This window comes from Akebia trifoliata, unplaced genomic scaffold (assembly GCF_017979445.1).
Source record: "Akebia trifoliata isolate Shusen 1 unplaced genomic scaffold, ASM1797944v1 Contig01368_ERROPOS1892824+, whole genome shotgun sequence".
Lineage (NCBI taxonomy): Eukaryota > Viridiplantae > Streptophyta > Magnoliopsida > Ranunculales > Lardizabalaceae > Akebia > Akebia trifoliata.
Window position 1 is genome coordinate 173314 of NW_028237683.1, and position 21053 is coordinate 194366.

The 21053-nt window shown below is 35.1% G+C and overlaps 1 pseudogene across 1 annotated transcript; it reads right to left on the reverse strand.

Annotated features, from left to right (window-relative positions):
• Positions 1-834: 834 nt before the first annotated feature.
• LOC147380500 (uncharacterized) lies at positions 835-20488 on the reverse strand (annotated as a pseudogene). Its single transcript, XR_015175293.1, has 10 exons — positions 20372-20488; positions 20193-20260; positions 16739-16772; positions 16511-16580; positions 15307-15364; positions 5220-5349; positions 2683-2774; positions 1926-2010; positions 1248-1326; positions 835-1097 (listed from the first exon to the last, which is right to left on the reverse strand). The product of XR_015175293.1 is annotated as an uncharacterized LOC147380500 (transcript).
• Between the last annotated feature and the right edge of the window lie 565 nt (positions 20489-21053).

Consider the following 21053-nt stretch of genomic DNA (forward strand, 5'->3'; position numbering starts at 1 on the left):
AGAAGAATAAGACCCTGATGTAGTGCTTGCCAATGATTCTCCAATGATCAAATTAGATTGGAATGATACTAGAAGATAAAACTAAATTCGAATAACTTAGAGAAGATGAATAATGAAATTTGAAGGAAAATTTTATTTAAACTTGATTTACCCTTTATGTCAAGGGGGGATTTTATAACCTCATGTTTAGTTAGGTGTTACAATATAACTTACCTAGGTGTAGAAGTCAAATGGGTTATGATCTGGTTAATGCAAGTGACTACACTCATGGGTAATGTTCTCATACCTTATTAATGTTTGTCCTTAAGTTTAAATAAAAATATCCCAACACATTAATTGTTAACAACACATTAATTGTTAAGTTAACCCCATTTTATGATTTTAAGATTGGTGAGTCAAAAGATGACGATGTCAACTCTCTTCCGATGGTGTTAGTGCATATCACATAAAATGCAAAGATATCTTCTCAATTTTTAACTTACACAGCCTTTCATTCTTTGTCGTGTTGTCTCCGAGATAAAAGTTCGGATGTCACTTTCCTTTCCCATGGTGAATATTTCTGTGGATTCTTTGGTTGAATATTATAATATCTCAAGACTTTTGGGGACACATGTCATTTCTCAATGTTGTGACTAAAATGAGCTTCACAACATGCATTTCAAATGAACTCAGTCATTTTTATAATCAATGAATTTGTTAGTATATCTACGAATTCCTAGATATTAAAAGTGACGAATTCCTAGATATTAAAAGTGACGAAATCACGAGTTCATAGGCTATAAAATGAATGCATGTTTAAGATTTAAAATGAATAAATTTCATCATATTTAACACACGAAATAGAGATCCACCCAAAATTTTATAATGTTTGAATGATGTGTTTTAATCTATAATTAGGGTGTGATAAATAATTAAACAAGAAGATTTTGAAAAGAGAAGTGAGAAACTAAACTATAGTCCCAAAAATATTAAAACCAGGCGATCCAACATGGATGCTTATCAAAAACTGAATATTCAAAGCATGAAATTTTCATTTTAGTAATGACACTATGCATCAGACTTCTCCGCCAGATAGTGCTCGAGCATATCTTCATCATCTGCCAGAGATCCACACAGCACAAAGTATATAATTCTTCATTAGAATTCAAGATCGCATAATTTTCCAAGCATTGTAAGAAAATAAGCTTTTTTTTTCTTCAATAATGGACAAGTTAGATCATTAGAGCAGAAAGAAAGAAAGAAATCACCTTCAAAGTCATCATCATCGAAATCAATATCTTCCTCTTCTTCATCCTCAGACCCTTCAGCAACCGACACAGCACCTTTCTGTAAGAAAATAAAAAAGGAAGAAAAAAGGCTTCATTAGTGTTTCAGTATTTTGAAAAACTTGAAACAAATATGATTTTAGAATTTGGAAAGACGGAGAACAGAATGAACACATCCATCCATGGTTTTAAATCTCATCCAAGATTGAGATGACTCGCCCAAGTCATCTAGGTCTCGTTCAGCAACGATCGGATATACACGGTGTCTCAATATTCACATCATCTTGCGAGACAAACCAGATGTCTCAGACAATATTTTGAAAATCTCGGCAGTGAACTGGGATTTTGTAGATTTTGATTAAAATAATTAACTTTTTTTAGAATTTAAATATTTAATATATAAATAAAACATGAATTTATGACTAAACATTTCCTAATATATCTTATTTTATTACAAAATTATAATTATTTTAAATTAAATATATGTAAATCAATCAATATAAACCGAGTTAAATGGATTGTCTCATCTGAGATGAGTTGACTCATCCAAGACAACTCTGTCTCAGCCATGGACGAGACGAGACGTCTAACCTTGTTTTGAAAACCATGTATCCATCACACAATGTAAAATGGAGAAACAGTTATGAACCAAAAAAGTACCGCAGAAGCTCTTCCACTCTCAAACCACTGTCGACCTGAAAGCTTCTTCTCCTTCGTTACCAAAAGTGCAGATTCCGGCATTAGCCTGAAAATAACCGAGCAATTGTTTAGTATACCACCATAGTGGTTTTGTAATGAAATAGTACATGTGGTATAGAAAATTGATAAGAAAAACGCTTTCCTTACTAAATTAGTAAGATTTTAACTCTTACCACAGGTCCTTGAGCTCAAATGGATTACCATGTAGGCAATCCAACACAACAGCCCTCTAGATTTCATGGAAAAACTCAAATCCAAAAAAAAAAAAACAATTTTTTGGCTTGACCCAACGTTTGAAAATGGACTGCTACAAGACTTCCAAGAAACTCCTAAATTTAAAATCAAAACTTAACAGTGAAAAATAATATTTTTTTGAATTTTTTTCGAAGTTCATAGAATTTTGTCCTCTATAACCTTGCGGCATCGGATCATTTTTTGGATGCCACAAGGTGAGCTCAACAACCCTTAGTAAGAGTCGAAATCCTTCTAAGTTACTAAGACTAGTCGGACTCAATTGATAATCATGGATTTCTAGGATATAACATCTAGCAACCATGCTTTTGACTTGGGTGGTACAAAGCTTTCAAACATGTAGACCCCAATTCCAATTTTAACGTTGAAAACCAATCTAATATTTGTCCATTGTAACGAGTATTTGAACCCTCTGTAAAACCAGAGGGGATTGCTTCATTGGTAAGTAACAAAGTAAGTGACTTACTTGGCTCGCTCTAGTGCCAACTCTGCTTCAAACCGTTCTCTCCAAGCAAGAAATGTTTCAACAGTAACCGGTTCTCCATGTGGTATGACTATCTGGAAATGAAATATGACGCAACTTATCAGTCACAAGTATAATCAAGTTGTTTAAATGTGTGGAGCCATAGGTTAATATTAAGAAGTAAATCACAAAGCCACCATAAACACGTACACAACTATATATATTTATATATCGACCATAAAACTTCAACATAGACCAATGTAAGAGATATAGCTATAACCGTAGTGTACTATATGGGGATGGACACAAGTGTCTCCTCAGGGTATTGATTGCTCAAAGTTGCTTTGCAATGTGTCAAACCAACTGAGCTATGGGTCTAAGCCCTGAAGAAAGGCATTCTTCCTGTCCTCCAGAAGCATTTGCTATGCTTGAAAGTGGCAATAGGAACTAACAATTGTGATCATCTTCTTCTACGAGAGAGAAATTTCCTTCAAATCAATCTGGTAGACTTATTTTCATATGGAAATTTATTTTTGGTATGGCAATTGAAACCTCTGTATAATTCTTACTAGGAACCATAGCCCAACCAACGTAGCAACTTGAAATTATGAATCAATATGCTCCACTCCCATTGCAAACATCCAATGATTGAAGACAATGAAATTGGTTGTAAAAATGCTGAACTAGATTATTGGACAAGTATCACATCAAACCTAGGGCTGCAAACATACAGTTTGACCCCACTGTGATTTTCAAAAACAGGTTGGAGTCAAAAGTGATCTGCAATGTACTAATTGATTAACATGATAACAAGACTAGTCCTGGATACCTCGGTTCAGAAAAAAAAAAAATCAAGGTAATATGGCACTAACTGAAGAAACAAAAAAAAAGATTGGAACAACTAATGTCCAAGTAAACAATATTTCAACACAAAAAGTAGAGCAACATATCAACTAAGACATCTCAATTAATCTCACATTTTGCAGGATGAAAAACCAAACATCAATTTCTTACGTGAGAGAACATTATTTGCAAACAATAGACAAACACCTCACTTTAAGTATCTTTTTCTGGTTAGTCAAGCAGGGTTAATGGTCAGCAGAGATGAAGGTTGGGGGGGGGGGGGGGGGGGGGGGGGGTGGATTTTGAACCCAGGTCGTCGTACAAAGCCTTGCCAACTTGGTGCCAACTAAGTTGGTACCTTCACATTTTAAGTACCTTGCAAATTCTTTAGAAAACATAAAGGAAATTTGGCAGAAACATTAGTAAAATCAGGAAAACATGGCATAAGGCCAATCTTCCAAGTTGATAAAAATAACTAGAATAAATCTCACTAAGAACATGTTAACCAAACCAAGCGTGTGCAGGTCATATGATATAGCACTGGCTTCACATGCAAGAGACACAGGGTTCAACTGCCCACACCTCCACCAAAATGTTATTGTGCACCAAACCATGAGGTTGATGGTCCAACTCATAATTTTGGTGCATGAAGAGTTCAATTATAGGTTAATAAAAAGAAAATTGAATTACATAAAGATCAAAAATCACTAAATAACATATAGATAAGAATAACTGAATACATAAAACTAAAACGTTACATATATTAATTTTTCATACAATTTTATTTCTTGCATTGCCATTAATTTTTGAACATTTTCATGAAATGAACAAAAATATTTCCATCCGTAAGACGTGAAAAGAAATTCAACTGGTAGTTCCTTTTGTGCATATTTACAATGGGAACCACTTTTCATTTCACAAAATATTTTGGTGAATGACGAGTTTCGACCAAAACTATCAATTTCCTGGATAAAATGCTAGATTTCGGTAAAAATAATTTTACACATTAATTTTTATTTTGGAAATAACTATTATAGAAAATCCATATGATATATAAAATAGCAACAAAAAAAAAGAATATTATTTTCTTGTAAAAGTTACTTATAAATTACACATAATATTTCATTCATAAATGAATTACGATCGATTAGGTATCAACATATCATTTATTTTGATGTAAACACGTAAATACAATCATTCATATTCCAATTACTTTGATACCTACCTATCAAAAAAATAATTTTTTGGATACCTTAGTGAGCTATTCATACATATTTAAAATATTAAAATAAAGATATATTTAAATAACTGTTATACTTTAAGGTGCATGTATTTAATTGGACACGATTATTCTCATTTCCATGAACATGTAATTTTTATTAGTTGCCAGCTTACGGCAACATGTAATGAAACACTATTAACCTTCATTTCCACACGTTATATAATTGCTTGTTGTGATCTGATGATTTATGAATGTAGATTCAATGACAATTTTCAAATTGTTTTTTTCCATGAAATCGTATTAATTTCCACATATTGCAGGCTGACCAAAAACTATTTTTTGTACTTTGTTACTTTCTTGCATAGAATTTAAGACAGACTAAAGAAAACCTAGCAATTACATAGGGTTCACAAATTCAATTTGGTGAACACACATCACCACAAGCAGAAAAAGTCATGGGTTAGAACATACATACATCTTCTTTAGCAGTATCTTCTTCTTGCCGTGTCGTCATCTCCAGCATCTTGACCAAATCTTTCACTCAACCAGTCTCTAGCTGATGCGACAAGTGTGTAAACCATAGCCATACCCAGATTTTCAGATGCCTACGGACCATAAGTATGAATCATATATCTATCTCATTTAGTTGCAGAATCAATTCTGAAATAAATACAGCAGAAGATGGAGACTGCTGAGTCGAAGCATAAAATCGGAAACCATGCACATAGTTGAAATTGCCGATGAATAGAGACATTTGTATAAACAAATTTATTTCTCAATCCAGTTTAAACTGTAAAGAAGTTCAGGCTTCAATTGATGAGTCACACAACTGACAATACGATAGGACGAAAAAGTAACGTGGCTCCAGAACTGTCTCTGTGTCAATGCAGATAAGCATGGCGAAGTCACATTTATGAATACACCATCATAGACAAGGCACAAAAAATAAGATAATAAGGCATGCTTGGAGTTCTTTATTTGATTCCTTTTCAAAAGATGAAAATGGAAATTTGGGTTTTATGAGCCCGAATTCATAGACGGTAGACTTTGAATTAAGAGTTGAGATGAGAGCAGTCAGCTAAGATGTTACAGGTTCATTTTGTAGAAGATAAACTACCAAGGTCAATACCGAGTAATATGCTGGAAAGGCCGTGGTCCTTGCATATGAGCATCTTTGAGATACCTCAATCTTATATGTGTTGAGAAAGTTGCCTACATTAGACCAGATTATAAGGAGAGGTTCCCCTCGACTAACTTTTGTTATTTGAGTAAGAAGAATGGGGATTATGCAGATCACCTTTTAATTCCTTGTTCAGTTGCTCAAATGATTTGATCACATTTTCAATCCTTATTTGGAGTTGTTGGGTGTTTTCCTTGTTCTTAGAGATTTTTGTTGTCACACCCCAAATTTCGGATCCAAAGACCCAACCCAATTTCTCAGTTTGCTTCATGTATCCACAACCCAAGTATGATTAAAATGAAATTTAATTCAAATTAATAACATTAATTAGACGAAAGTCAAATAAAAAAAATATTGATATTTAACAACTAGTTTCAATATACCTATGATTTGAAAAAAATTTAACTAGTGTAGAAATTTCGTATTGACACCAATAATACTAATTTGAAAATCTTAAAAAATGTTTAAAGATTAAAAATAGGTCCATAACTCATACAAATACTAAACATTTTTTAAAAAATGAAAGAATTCAAAATTTTCTAACCTAATGTTACTCAATGAAGTCAAAAAACTCCAATTCGATGGATGTTTAAAAAACTTCATCACAAATCCAAATCAAGTGATCTCAAAGTCTATATTCAAACTCAAAATTAAGGTTTGTGAAAAAAAAATTAAATAATTTCATTTAAAACATTTTTAACTAAAATTCCTCAAAATATAAGTTTAACAGAAATTTCTATGCATTATGCTTCAAAACATGTGTATAGTGTAAAAATCAATAAATATCATAGATCAAAATTTTTGAATGAGACCCAAACAACTTGAAAATAGGGGAGACGGGGGGGGGGGGGGGGGGGGGGGGGATTTAGACATGTCCCCTATGGTTTGCTAAATATTAGACATACACCCATATGTTTTGAAAATGATGACAAGCATCCCTTGATATTATTTATTATCATTAGCGTAACGAGAGCAAAGAATAAAATATAAAAATTTATTATCATTAGTTTCTAAATTATTTTAAGATATAATTTAGTTTCTTCTGCATTGGAGTGAAAGATTAACGTATTGAAGGTATTTATTAAGAATGATTTGATTTGATAATTGAATAAAGTCTTATTGGATCCATCCAACCCTTACGTACTTCTGAAATTTTCAGGATCTCTACAAATAAAAATTTTACTTGAATTGTGTTTATATGTTTCTAACATGTCTGAGAAATTTTGAAAATTTTCTAGGAATTATCTCGTTCGTATGATATTTTAAATAACTTATCAAAATGAAAATTTACTCATATTGTATCGTTGGGCTTCAAATCAAAATCACACCTATTTGTAGTCATATTTTAGAAAAGAGTAAAACATAAAAGTTGTGTGGTTTTTTATCTATTTTCACACAATATTGGTCTCATTCAAAAGTTTGATAAGATGAAATTTATATGATTTATGAAGGAGTATTTGGAAGGAGCAAAATCGTCGTACTTTCAATGGGTTGGCAACGGATTGTGAGTAAATAATTTTGTCTATTTTGGGACTTCTTCTCTATTAGTCGAAGGTTTCCAAGGGCATTAGGGGAGTCTTCTTCGAGGGCTTCGTAGGCAATTGGGATAGAAAACGTAGTTTAGTCATTGAGTAGTTCTATTTGTTTTCGTATTGCTTGGTTGGTCACCTCAGCCAGCCGTGCTATTTTAATGAAATTCATACTAATCAAAAAAAAAAATCATATGATATTTACATTGTATACATGTTAGGAATCACAGTGCACAGAAATTTTTAGTTAAAACTTATATTTTGGAAAATTTTAGTCAAAAATATTTTTAGTCAAATTATTTAATTATTTTTTCAGAGACCTTAATTTTTAAGCTTTAATATAGACTGAGATGACTTAATTTGGATTTGTAATAAATCATTTAAAAATGCACCAAATTGGAGTTTCCTGATTTCATTGAATAACGATGTGTTAGAAAATTTTGAATTATTTAATTTTTGAAAATGTATAGTATTTGCAAGAGTTATGAACTTATTTTTAAGCATTAATATATTTTTAAGGTTTCTAAATTCTTATTATGGGTGCCGATACGAAATTTCTACACTGAGATATGATTTTTCAAAAATAGGTATATTCAAACTATTTGTTAAAGATCAGTATTTTTTTTTAATATTGACTTTCATCTAATTAATGTTATTAGTTTAAATTAATTTCATTTTAATCATACTTGGGTTTTAGATCCATCAAGCGGACCAAGAAATTGGGCCAGGTCTTTGGATCCGAAATTTGGGACGTGACATTTGTTCTAATCATGAATGAATTGGGGGGTCTTCCTTTGGGGATGGAAAGGGGATTTTTTGGATCCTTACCCCTTTTGCAATATGTTGAGGCCTCTAGAAGAAGAGGAATAACCATATTTTTGAAGATAAGGAACATCCTAGGAGGATATGATTATGTCAACCATGGGTCCCTTGAATTTATGGGGAAAGGACTTTAAAGGGGTATTTTTGAAGATTTTTAATTAGATAGGTTTTGTAATTTAACTATGATGCAGTGGGTCATTGTTTTGGTTCTTGTATTTGGGTTGGTTTCCTCATTCACCTTTTCTTCCTCATAATGAAATTTCTTACTTATAAAAAATACATCTTTCGAGTTTCATCCCTCTTAACGTGTGTTTCATTTATCAACAAAGAAAGGATTTCTTAATGATTACAACAACCAAATCAACCAATTCTATCAATTTGAAGGGAGTACTAGATATCTTCGACATCTTTTTCTTGTATGCCACAACCTTGTCAAAAATACAAGGTCCACCATGACCTTGTTAACCCAATTCGTCTTGATAACCATAAGAAGGCTTGAAGGATGAAAATCCATTATCCTCAGGCCTATTGGGCTTCCCCTTGAAGAATTTGAAGTGCTCGCTCAATCTACAATATTGTGTTAACACATAAAAATGCTTTGTTACTAAGAAAATGCTTTTGGCATTTGTTATTTTATTTTAGGGATCTCATCTCATCAAAATCCTTCCTCTAAGCCCTTTCTTGTACTATGGATGGCAGCAATGCAATAAATCCACTGATCGTGTGAGAAATATTTTCCAAAGAGTAACCACTATATTAAAAAGGGAGTAGAGGCTTGTGAGTTGAAAATGGGTCCTGTCCCAGAAGTCAAGCTTCATGGTTCCATTCATGACAAAAATACCACTTGGTGGCTAAAGGAGTTGTGTAGGTCTATGACCTATAGACTATTGGAAATAATCTAGTTATTTCAGTATATTTCAGTCCTAGTTGTTTTAGTAATAGCTTTTATTTTTTTATGTTTCTTATGTGTAAGGGCATTTATTTCCATTAACTCTTTTATTAATATAAATACCTGCCAAGCTCTCAAAAAAAGACTTGACAATTACTTTTCTCAATTCTTCTTGGAATCAGAGCTCAAGGATTTTTGTCCCCCCTCATTGGTTCCCCTCTTTGCTTTTTGTCCCTTCTTCTCTTTTTTCTTCTCCCCTTTATTCCCTAGACCTTGAGACCTACTAACCTATAGCAGCTTCATTAGACCTTCTCCCCTTCGGGGGCCTTTTTTTCCTTTTGTTTCTTATTCCCGTTATCGCATGTTGCAATAGGGATTTGATCAAAATTGCAATAGTTTTTCCACGCAATGTCTCTTACCCTACAATAGGGTTTCTGCCTATGATAGGCTTTTTCTATTCATTTTTTGCCCTACGTTAGGGTTTCTCCTTAAGATTATTCATCTTTTTGCCTTTGAAGAGTTACGGCAGAAACTGCAGGGATTCTGGAGGCTTGGAACAGCACCAGGGTGCCTTTAGAAACCTGCAACAGCAGTAGCATAACCTTTGGAGACCTGCAGCAGCAACTGCATCGCATGTGGAGGCTTGCAACAACACTTGGGGTACCCTTGGAGACCTGCAACAGCAGCAGCAAGGTCTGTGACAGCAGCAGCAAGGTCTGTGGGCAGCAGTAGAGTCTGTGGGTGCCTTTGGAGACCTGCAGCAGCAACTGCATAATTAGAGGAGGCTTACGACAGCAACAGTGTTTGTGGGTGTCTTTGGAGGCCTATGGCAGCAACTGCATAGCTTGTGGAGGCTTGCGACAGCACCTGGGGTGCCCTTGAAGATCTACGATAGCAGCAGTAATGGTTTTTTGGAGTCTCTATGGTGTGTTTGAAAACCCTGCGACAGCAACAGCAGAGTGTGGTGTTCTGCAATTTTGCTACTATGAGATTTTCCTTTTAAGTCCATTTTTTTTGTGAACTATAGCTATTCGTTGCTTTGTGGCTTATTCCCTCTCTGGTTTCTTCAAGCCAAAGCAATGAATTCGGAGCAAGCAACCACGATTTCCAACTCTATTATTGGGGCAAATTCTTCAGCCCAACATATTACCACTACTATTCTCGATGGTCAGAATTTTCAGTCATGGTCTCGATATGTGCAACTTTATTGGAGCAATAGAGACAAATTTGGATGGCTCTCAAGCACCGTTACTAAACCACCCCTTACTGATCCCAAATTTGAATCATGAGAGATCGACAACTGCACTATCCTTGGTTGGTTATTTAACTCTATGGAACAGTGCATCTATACCATGAGACTGTCTCATCTTTGTGGTCAGCACTTACTCAGACATATGTGCATACCAAAAATGACTCAATGATTTACAAGCTTTATCGAGACATTGCCCAGACTACCCAAAGAGCTCAGAGTGTAGCTGATTACTTTGGATTTCTTCAGTCACGTTGGGAGGAACGTTTTCATTATGAGTCTATGGTTAAGTTGTCTACAAAGGCAGTCAGGTATATGGTAAAGAGGGTTGCTAGACATCAGACCTACCAGTTTCTTATGAGTTTACATCCTGAGTTTGAGGCACGTCGAACACAGATTCTCAACACCACTCCTTAACCTTTTTTATTTGAGATATTTGCGACCATTGACAGTGATGAGCATTGTCGTCATATTATTCCTTCTCGGACTCAGGCCCCTGGTATTCTTTTTACTCCAGCTACGAATCAAATGGCTCTTGCAATCAACTCGAGTTTTTTTGACTCTCGAATCCCGAGATCTGGCAGTCCTAGTCGTGGTAAAGGGAGTGGCCTTACTTGCAGTCACTGTGGGAAGACTGACTATGAAAAAGCACATTGCTTTCAACTTTATCCCCATCTGTTACGATCTCCTACCACTCCAACTTTGGGACAGTCTGCTCCACGTGCCGCTATAGTGGAGTCATCATTCATTCCTCTCACTAATCCTCCTTCTTCACTTGGCTCTATTGATTTGCAACAGCTACAGACTCAGATTGCCACTATTGTCTGGAATCAGATTCATGCTCACACTCACTCATCTTCAACTATGGCCTTAATTACTACGCCTACACATCCTCTACTTTTCATGTCACTCAGTCTGGCTCTGCTCCTCTGAAATAGGTTATTGATTCTAGTTCCTCTAATCACATGACCGGTTTTACTTCTACTTTTCCTACCACTCATAGGGAGGTTTGTCTTGCTGATAAATCTCTTACACCTATCCACAACAAGGGTATCATCCCTTTATCCCTGGGATTTCCCTAGACTTTGTGTTTCATGTCCCTCACCTATCTCTTAATCTTTTGTCTGTGAGTAGTATTACTAAATCTCTAAATTGCTCAGTTACTTTTTCTCCTACTTACTATCTTTTTTAGGACATGACTTCGAAAATGATTTTTGATAAGGGGTATGAGAGGGATGGGTTGTACTTGTTTAGATCTCAATCTACTGTTGTTCCAACTTCTGTACTTCCGTCCTCTAAAAGCCACACGTTTTCATCTCAAATTCTAGATCTATGGCATGCTCACTTAAGACATGTCAATTTTCAACACTTATGTTCTTCATTTCCTGCTTTAAAAATTGTTTGTAGTGGCACAAATTTCAGTGTTTTGTGTGAACTTTCTAACCACACGCGTACTTATATTCCTCGTATGCATCGAATTAATGTTATATTTAATTTAGTTCATTATGATGTCCCCCTACCCCTGTTACTGCTTTTAATGGTCATAGATATTATATTATATTTATAGATGATTATCCTCGTTGTACTTGGTTTATCTGATGCATTCTTGTTCTGGGTCCTCCCTATTTTTGTTAATTTTCTTAAAATGATTTAGACTCAGTACAATATCACTATTAAATCTCTTCGGTCTGATAATGGGGGGGACTATATATCTAATGGGATTCGTTTCCATCGTCATGAGCATGGTATGCTTCACTAGTTGACTTGTCCTTATTCTCTTGAGCAGAACGGAGCGACAGAATAAAACAATCGCCACCTCATGAACATTGCCCGCTGTCTTCTTCGAAGAGTGCATGTTCCTAAGGCATATTGGAATATGGCAGTCCTTACTGCAACTTTTCTTCTCAATCACGTTCCAAATCGCACCTTAGAGGGACAGGTACCTCTTTATGTCCTTCAATATAATAGTATTATCTTCCCCATTACACCTCGAGTCTTTGGGTACAAGTGCTTTATTCAAGACAGGACTCTCAATCGCACAAAATTAGATGACAAAGTCATTCAATGCGTTTTCTTGGATTACTCTATGTCAAAGGGGTATCGGTGTTATGATCTAATTTTTTACCGTGTCATATACTCTCTTGATATTATTTTCTTTGAAAATGTTCCTTATTTTCATGCCACATCTACTTTGCAGGACTCTTCTATTTTGCAGGACCCGTCTCCTATAGTGTTATCTTCTCTAGTCTTTTTTCCATCTTCGTCGATGCTTAAGATCTACATTCATCACCTTCGCCCTTCTCCACCCTTGCCAACCTCTTCCTTGGATTCAAGTATATCATCTCCTACCTCTACACATATACCAATTCTTATCCCTTCTATTTCTGACTCTTACTTGCCTATTGTCACTCGCAAAAGTAAGCGGGAATGTGTGACTAATCATCCTATTGCTTAGTTTGTTTCCTATCAGGGTCTTTCTTCCTCTTATCAAGCCTACCTTGCAGTCATTGATTCTATTCGGATTCCTTGATCTGTATTATAGGTTTTGCGAGACCCTCAGTGGACTAAAGCTATGACTGCTAAGATGGATGTTTTGCAGAAAAATAATACCTGGGAGCTCATTACCCTTTCATCTGAGGAGCGGACCATTAGTTGTAAATGGGTCTTTCGTATGAAATATCTCACCGATGGCACTATTGATCGACATAAAGCACACCTAGTTGCTAAGGGGTTAACACAAACTCCAGTAAAAGATTTTGGTGCCACATTTACTCCTATCGTCAAACTTTCAACTATTCGACTTCTTATCTCTTTAATTGCGTGACACTCCTGGCCACTTCACCAACTCAATGTGAAGAACATTTTTTTTAATGATGATTTGACTAAGGTTATTTATATGGATCCTCCTAGATTTCGTCTTCAAGGGGAGTATTCTGGGTAGCTATGCCGCTTTCTTAAATCTTTGTATGGCCTGAAGCAGTCCCCGCGAACCTGGTCTCAACGATTTTCTGATGTTATTTTATCTATAGAGTTTTGTACGTGTCACTCAGATCATACTTGTTTTGTTTGTCGAGGAGTGGATGGTTGTTGCACCATTGTCTTGGTTTAGGTGGATGATATTATCGTGACTGAAGATGATGCATAGTGGATTAACAAAGTTAAGATGCTATTGGGTCGTTTTTTTGAGGTTAAGGACTTGGGTCCACTCAAGTACTTATTGGGGATAGAAGTGACCCACTCTCGCCATGGTATTTCACTATCTCAGTGCAAATACACATTAGATCTTCTTTAAAACACTAGGATGCTTAGTTGTTGTCTTACCTCCTCCCCTATGGATCAGAATCATCATCTTCATGCCGAATCTGTTGATCTTATATCAGATCTTTTTTCTTATCAGAGACTCGTAAGTCGTCTGATTTATTTGACTAACACTAGACCGGATTTGTCCTTTGCGGTTAGTGTGATAAATCAGTTCATGCATGTACTTCTCATTTTGATGTCGTTTATCGTATTCTTCGTTACTTGAAGTCGCGTCCTGGCCTTAGACTTTTCTACCCTTTCACTGCTTAGCCACATTTGTCTTGTTTCACAGGTGCTAATTATGTTGGTTCTCTTACATATAAGAGATCTACCTCTAGTTTCTGTACTTTCTATTGTGATAACCTAATCTCGTGGAAAGGAAAGAAATAAAATATGATTTCTAGTCCTTCTGCTGAAGCTGAGTATCATGTTATAGCCCTTGGCACATGTAAACTTATTTGGCTTCAATCTTTGCTGACAAAGTTGGGATTTCCTATTTCTGGTTCCTCCACTTTGTTTTATGACAACAAGTCTGCTATCATGCTTGTTTCTAACTCAGTTCTTCATAAAAAAATTAAGCATATTGAGGTTGATGTTCACTTTCTCAGGGAGAAAGTTCGATATGATGATCTTCAAACAGTCTTTGTACCTTCTTCAGATTAGCTTGCCAACATGCTTACGAAATCTATTGGTCCTATCACTAATTCTCATATTGTCAAGCTGGGTTTAGTTGACGTATTTGCCCCAACATGAGGGAGAGTATTGAAAATAATCTAGCTATTTCAGTATATTTCAGCCCTAGTTGTTTTAATACTAGCTTTTATCTTTTTGTTTCTTATGTGACTTATGTTCATCAACTCTTTTGTTAATATAAATACCTGCCAAGCTCTCAAAAAGAGACTTGACAATTACTTTTCCCAATTCTTCACACAAAGATTGCCGCTAATACTGTGAGTATCAATCTTTTGTTTTGATATCATTAGACAGCTCGATGACAATAATGCATTTCTCCATTGAGGAGGTGTACAAGTCCTTTCCTCTGGCATTGTTGATCAAGGAGAAGGTACAATGATGCAAACTAAAGAAAGCTATTATGACCTCAAGCAATAGCCTCGATCATGGGTTGATAAATTGGGGAGGGTTGTCATTGCCTACAGCTTCACTCGTCAAATCAACCACTTAGTATTTGTTCACCATGACTCAAATGGCACTTCCAATCTGCTTGTCAAAGTCGATCTCGATTATATTATCGTCACAAGAGATGACCACTTCTACAAACATCAATGGCATTTACAAACAGATCCACCAACCAATTTTTGTTCCACGATACTTCAAGACGTTTTCCATTTAAAACTATCATTTTCCAACTTATTTCCATGGAATTTCCCTCTTCAATAAACCTCATCATACCAGTATCCTAATGTGTTTTCTAGGCAACACCTAGCTTCACATGAAAAGTGCTTTTCCCGATAGCTATATTATGCGAGCATCGAATAAGTTGAAAATGAATACACTCCAAGACCAGAACGAGGGAATAGAAGCAGCTGTAGAACATTTTATAAATAAAATTTGGCTAAAGCCTGAGAAAATTACCTCCTGCTCAAGTTTATGTTTTAAAATTTTAAGATCTTCTGCCTGTATTCCTCGTAAACTGCATAAAAATCAAATTTAGTGGGTCAGAAAATAATTTACATAGGGCTAAGGCCCTTCAAAAGTCTTTTAACCATTTAGTATAGGTTATAGTGGATACTTAGCCATTTCAGTTGGACATATTTTCTTGTCTTTTCTTTTATACGTGTAAATTTTATTCAGAAAAAAGAAAAAAGAAAAAAAGCAAGGAGGTCGAGTTGGCTCCCAAGACAACATGAACTAAGCCAAAAAAAAAAGCGAAACAAGGAAAACGAAACCCTATACAACTATGCTTCACAAAGCATATCCCACCTAAAAATGAAATCCTCCAACAAAACCCCAATGAAATCTCTATTAAGTTTCTACCAAACGTAAAGAAGGCGGCCCAAAATCTCCAAGAACACATCTTGGGAAGTACTCTCCTTCCTCTGGAACACTCTTTTGTTTCTCTCCCTCCAAAGACCCCAACCAATGGCTGAAGGAAGGATTGCCCAGAGATCACTTTTTCTAAATGAAAAAATATTAAAAGCCCAACCTTCCGAAAGAGAGAGAACACATGAGGAAAAACCCAAGAAATCTGAAATAAGAGAAGAAATTGCATCCAAATATCACGAGAGAAAGAACAATGTAATAAGATGTGATTAGGCGATTCCACGTCTCTTTTGCACAGAAAACAAAAATTTGGACTAACCCAACCTCCCAAGATTAAATTATCCAAAGTACAATGATGGCTGCCTTTAGGATAGATCACAATCCAGAAACTACAATGATTCGATAATCTAAACCATCCTATCACTTGCTTTATTTTGTGTGGTTAGAATTATAAGAATTGGTCTCAAAAAAAAAGCACGATTATGATTAAATTATCTAATTTGGAACCGTGTTCCATCCAAGAGGTGGATCACTGTTTTGGACTCGCTTTCTTGAAGGCACATATATCTATTTGATGGCGGCTACTATCCTTAAATATCACTTTCAAGAATGTACAGGGCTCTCGATTGATTATTTTTCAACTATGCTAGATCAGAAGAGTTCAAAATAATAAGGGGTATTTTTTTATTTTTTTAAAAGAAGAAGAAGATTTTGATGATAAAAAAGTGACAAGTGTGCAAGACAATTTTTTTTCTTGGCTCATTGACAAGCACACATGGATGCATTTTTTACCAACCTTTTAACATTCAAAAGTGGCGGATCATCTGGATACTTTTCAGTGTGTGAAAAAATTAAAGCTAGTTGAACTGCAATAAAAAAAATTATCAAAGCTCAGCTCATGTAGTTGGGAAACTTATTAAACTAATCAGCGAATTACACAGGTAAATAAATATAGAGTTGAACTTGATGTTATTTGTTTCTTTAAAAAAAGTAGTCAACTATGATAGTGGCCAAAATATGAAACCTGGAGTAGTCGTAGACTCATCTGCATCATCATCCTGGAACAGAACAGCAACAACAATGTAAGAAAATCTGAAACGAAGCGGGACATCCCAAATTTTAAGAAGCAAGCATTAGTAGAAGCCCTAGACATTTCCTCATTGCAATATTGTCTGCGCTTGCAGAGTGACATACAAACTTTCAATGAAAAACCGACCTATGCTTTGAGTTCAATACAACCATGGCATGCATTGGCAGAACACAGAAGTCTTCACAATTGACCTAATGTGTTTAATAGGTAAGGGGAAAAAAAGCCTCCAAATGAAAATACTCATGCATCATGGTTCTTTGAACTTGGAAATGCCACGCATAGTTCTTTCTGGCTAAAGTAATTAATTGGAATTGAATAGGATTCTCTCTGGTACAATATCAGTAAATTAAGACCAATAAAGATAAATTGGGTTAGTGCAATTCTATAATATAATTTCACTTACAATGGTCAGTTTTCCTTCTATGTGCTATAGGGTGTGTTAATCAACAAAAAAATGAACTGAACATAAGGAAAACAGCACATCTAAATGGATTGACTCTGTTTTTTTATATTTTTATTTTTTAATCAGCAAGCCTGTTTTTAATGAGATCCCTAACTCGGTGATGGTGGGAAATGAACCCAGGTCTACGGTACACATAGACTTTACCAACTAAGCTAGCTGGGACCTAGATGGATTGACTCTATAAATGTCTTTTAATCCCGTTCACATCGTATTTTGCAATGTTCCTAAACATGGAGGCATGGGGCAAGACACTTCATTGACCTGAGGCATGAGCATGAACAAGGTGTGTGGGCGAAAGTCGCATTGAGTGCTTTCCTTTTTAATTGAATGCTGAAAGTTTTTACTAAAAAGGAAAAAAAATGAAAATCTATGGTTAAAAAAGAAAAGTGTTGATCCATTCCATATAGGGAATGGATGTTTTGTTAATGTTATTTAATCAAGAATACCTTATTATTTACTTAAGGCTTGTGTGTGTGTGTGTGTGTGTGTGTTTTTCTTTTTTCTTTTATTTTCTTTTTTTTTTTTTTTTTGGGTGGGGGGGGGTGGGAGGGTAGAGGGCGTGAGGTATAAGCCTTTCGCAAAGCCTCTAGATGGGCCATATGCCTCACAAGCTTTTACTTATTAATAATGGTTCAATTGTCAGAAATGAATTTATAGATCCATGGATTTATTAATATCAGGTAGGTAAAATAGAAAAGGAATAGAGAATCAATCAAATTAGGGGAGGAAAGCCAAGGTCATTCAGAACTTGAATTCCTATTCGAGGAAGGCATAACTGCATGGATAATCCAATCTCCTTATTGGATTTGGGAAGAGACCAAAGATCTTGAGAGATGAATCTGATGCACAACTCAAAAGATAAAGAAGCCACAAAAAGGTACAAACTTCATCTTAAAGAGAATGTTTTGTGGTCAAGGAAAAAAAAAACTGAAAATTTCACTAAGGCGAAATGCTTCACTTAGAATTTTTCAAAAACTTATCAAGCCATGCATTTTACCAGTATTTTAGTGATCGATACTATTAAAAAACATATTTTAGGTTGTAAAATGAAGCATACAACCATTTCTAGTTGTTTTTTTAAGCTAGGCAGGTGAGATCAGTGGTCAGTAACTAGTAGGTGAAGGTGGGTATTGAACCACCCAGATCGTGGTATGGTATCAACACTCGCCGACTTTAACCAACTTAGCAAGTTGACACCTTCATAACATAGTTTTTCAAGTTGATACATACATGCTATACACCAATATGTTGAGAATACACCAAGTGTGATTGCACTGCAGTATGTTTAGATACTTATCTTACTAAATACTTCTAAAGTACTAAACATCTAGTCTAGAAAATGACCGAATGATTTTATTAAGTCATGTTCATAAATTTATGAAAGTTCATTCATAAGAAAAAAAAAATCAATTGTTTGGCATACCATTAACTAATGTATTCATATGCATGCCAAGATTATTGGTAAATGGAGCATGTAGGATACCAAACTTGGGAGATAGAAATGGTCTTAACATATAAAAACCTTTCTCTGCCAACCCGAGTAGTTTACTTCACATCATAATTTGAAGAACCAAACCCGGAATTAAGTAGAAAAGAGGCAATTCACCAACCATATTCTCAAAATTCAATCCCTAAATATCAGTATCTTCACAGTTCTTTCATGTGCCCCATTGCTACGGAAGCCAATAAGGAATTGGACAGGAGATATATCGTAAACTAGCTTCTAATGGGACACTGGTCATACTAAAGGAATCCAAATATGGTGTACCTATTCCACCCATAGCTTATTATGTAGACAAGTCAAATAGAGATAGGGAAATAGATTTTATTTCCTGCTAAAGTTCTGATATTAAAAGATGGCCCAACATCTCCAAATGCTAGTAATATTTAATAGAACAGAATAAGGTAATATTAAAATATTGTAAGACAATGAATTTATTAACTCATTTAAGAGTATTTGTATTCATCATTTCATTTCAATGACTCCCATCAAATTTATTTGGCCTACATCAGTTCTCTATCAACATTGTGCATTGTACATAATGTTGTCACTTTTAACATCTGCATTTTTGTTCTGAGTGCTCCTATAATGTTTTTCAGGATTCTAAGAGATACAGACAAATCACGTCTTTTGGGTTTTCTTGATCCTATAAAGAGTTTGATTTTTCTCTTCTTTTTCATCCTTTTTTTAATGTTTCCTCTTCAATTTTGAAAAATCAGATTTTCTTAATCTGATTGAAGCTTGTGACTTTGTTGGTATTTAAATCCACCATGTAGAGGATTGTTTTTGGACATGGTTGTATGTATACCCTCATGTGATCAAGTCTCGGGGGGATTTTAGCAATTTGGTGATTTTGCAAGTAAGGTTTGGGGTATCTTCCATGTAATGGAAGGTGGTTGCTACATTTTGTGTGTTCTTTTGAAGCAAACAGATCCTATCTTTGATATATTTTAACCTAGCGATTTTAACAGAGTTGCTTTCAGGGTATCTCTCAATTCTTTAAGTGAAGTGTTTTCACCAGAGGGTTTTTTCTCTCAGTTTTTAGCAATGCGATATCATCAAAATATTTTTCTTCCAGATTTCAGTGATGTGATTTCACAAAAAAGGTGTTCTCTTAATTTTAGGAGGTTTTTCTCAATTCTTGGCTACAATGAATTCGCACAGTTTTTAGCAATGTGATTTCACCAAAATGGGAAGGATAGGACTTAAACATGTTCAATTCGCCATCAATAACCATATGGAAAAGACATGAACAAATATATGGCTGCTAACATTGAACATTATATTGCTCATTTGCTCCTATAGGAGATTGTCATACAACACAGATATTGTAGTCCAAATGGACAGGAGATCATCAAATAATAGGTCAATTAACACTCTAAGATTAAAAGGAAAAAAAAATCAAGAAGAAAGACAAAGTTTACCTGTGGAGACAATGTAATTTGGAAACAACGATTAGCTGTGTGTAATCCACTATCGTTAGAGTCAATTTCTGAAACAAAACAACAACAAAAATGGGAATACATACAAAATTGGACAAGAGGAGTACCAACATGATGAAATAGTTTAGAATGAAAGTCTAAAAATTAGCAATATCACAAACCTTCAAATTCATCCATAAGGATGGCTTGCAATGCTTCGATTTCCATCTCCTGCTCTTGAACATAGTCTATAACAAAGTGTTTGTAAAACATGAAATAGCAAATGAGAGAGATATACAAAATCATTTGAAAGAGTGTATACCATTCATAATGAATGATCTCAGAATGCCAAGCAGTATTAGATATGATATATAATCACCATGTCCTCTAGAAGATAAACAAATACATAGGCCCTACTGCCATCGAAAGCCTTTAGAGCAACTCCAACCGGGGGCTTCACATTTTGTCTTCAAATTGGCATCTCGTGCGAACCACCGTTGAACTCCAACCAGCCCAGGCTTCAAAATCACTATTGAGTCTCTAAAACACTATTCACTCACTCGCAAAAAATAGAAGGGAATGTACTAGGGTGGGAACAAAAAAGGTAATTTAAACATGTTAAAAAAAAAAAGGTCAAATTAGGTATTTATGAGAAAAAAAATTGGATATAATTGGTATTTAAAAAAGGTAAACAGTGATAGAGATAGGGACTTCAAAATTCTCTTCGGGCTCTATCTATAAAGACATGAATAGTGATATAGAGCCCAAATCTTCAAAATGCCCGGTTGGAGTTTGCTTTGGAGGCTCCCTCTATCGTTGTTTTACATTCCATTCGCTTACAAATAAATCATTGCATCTGATCAA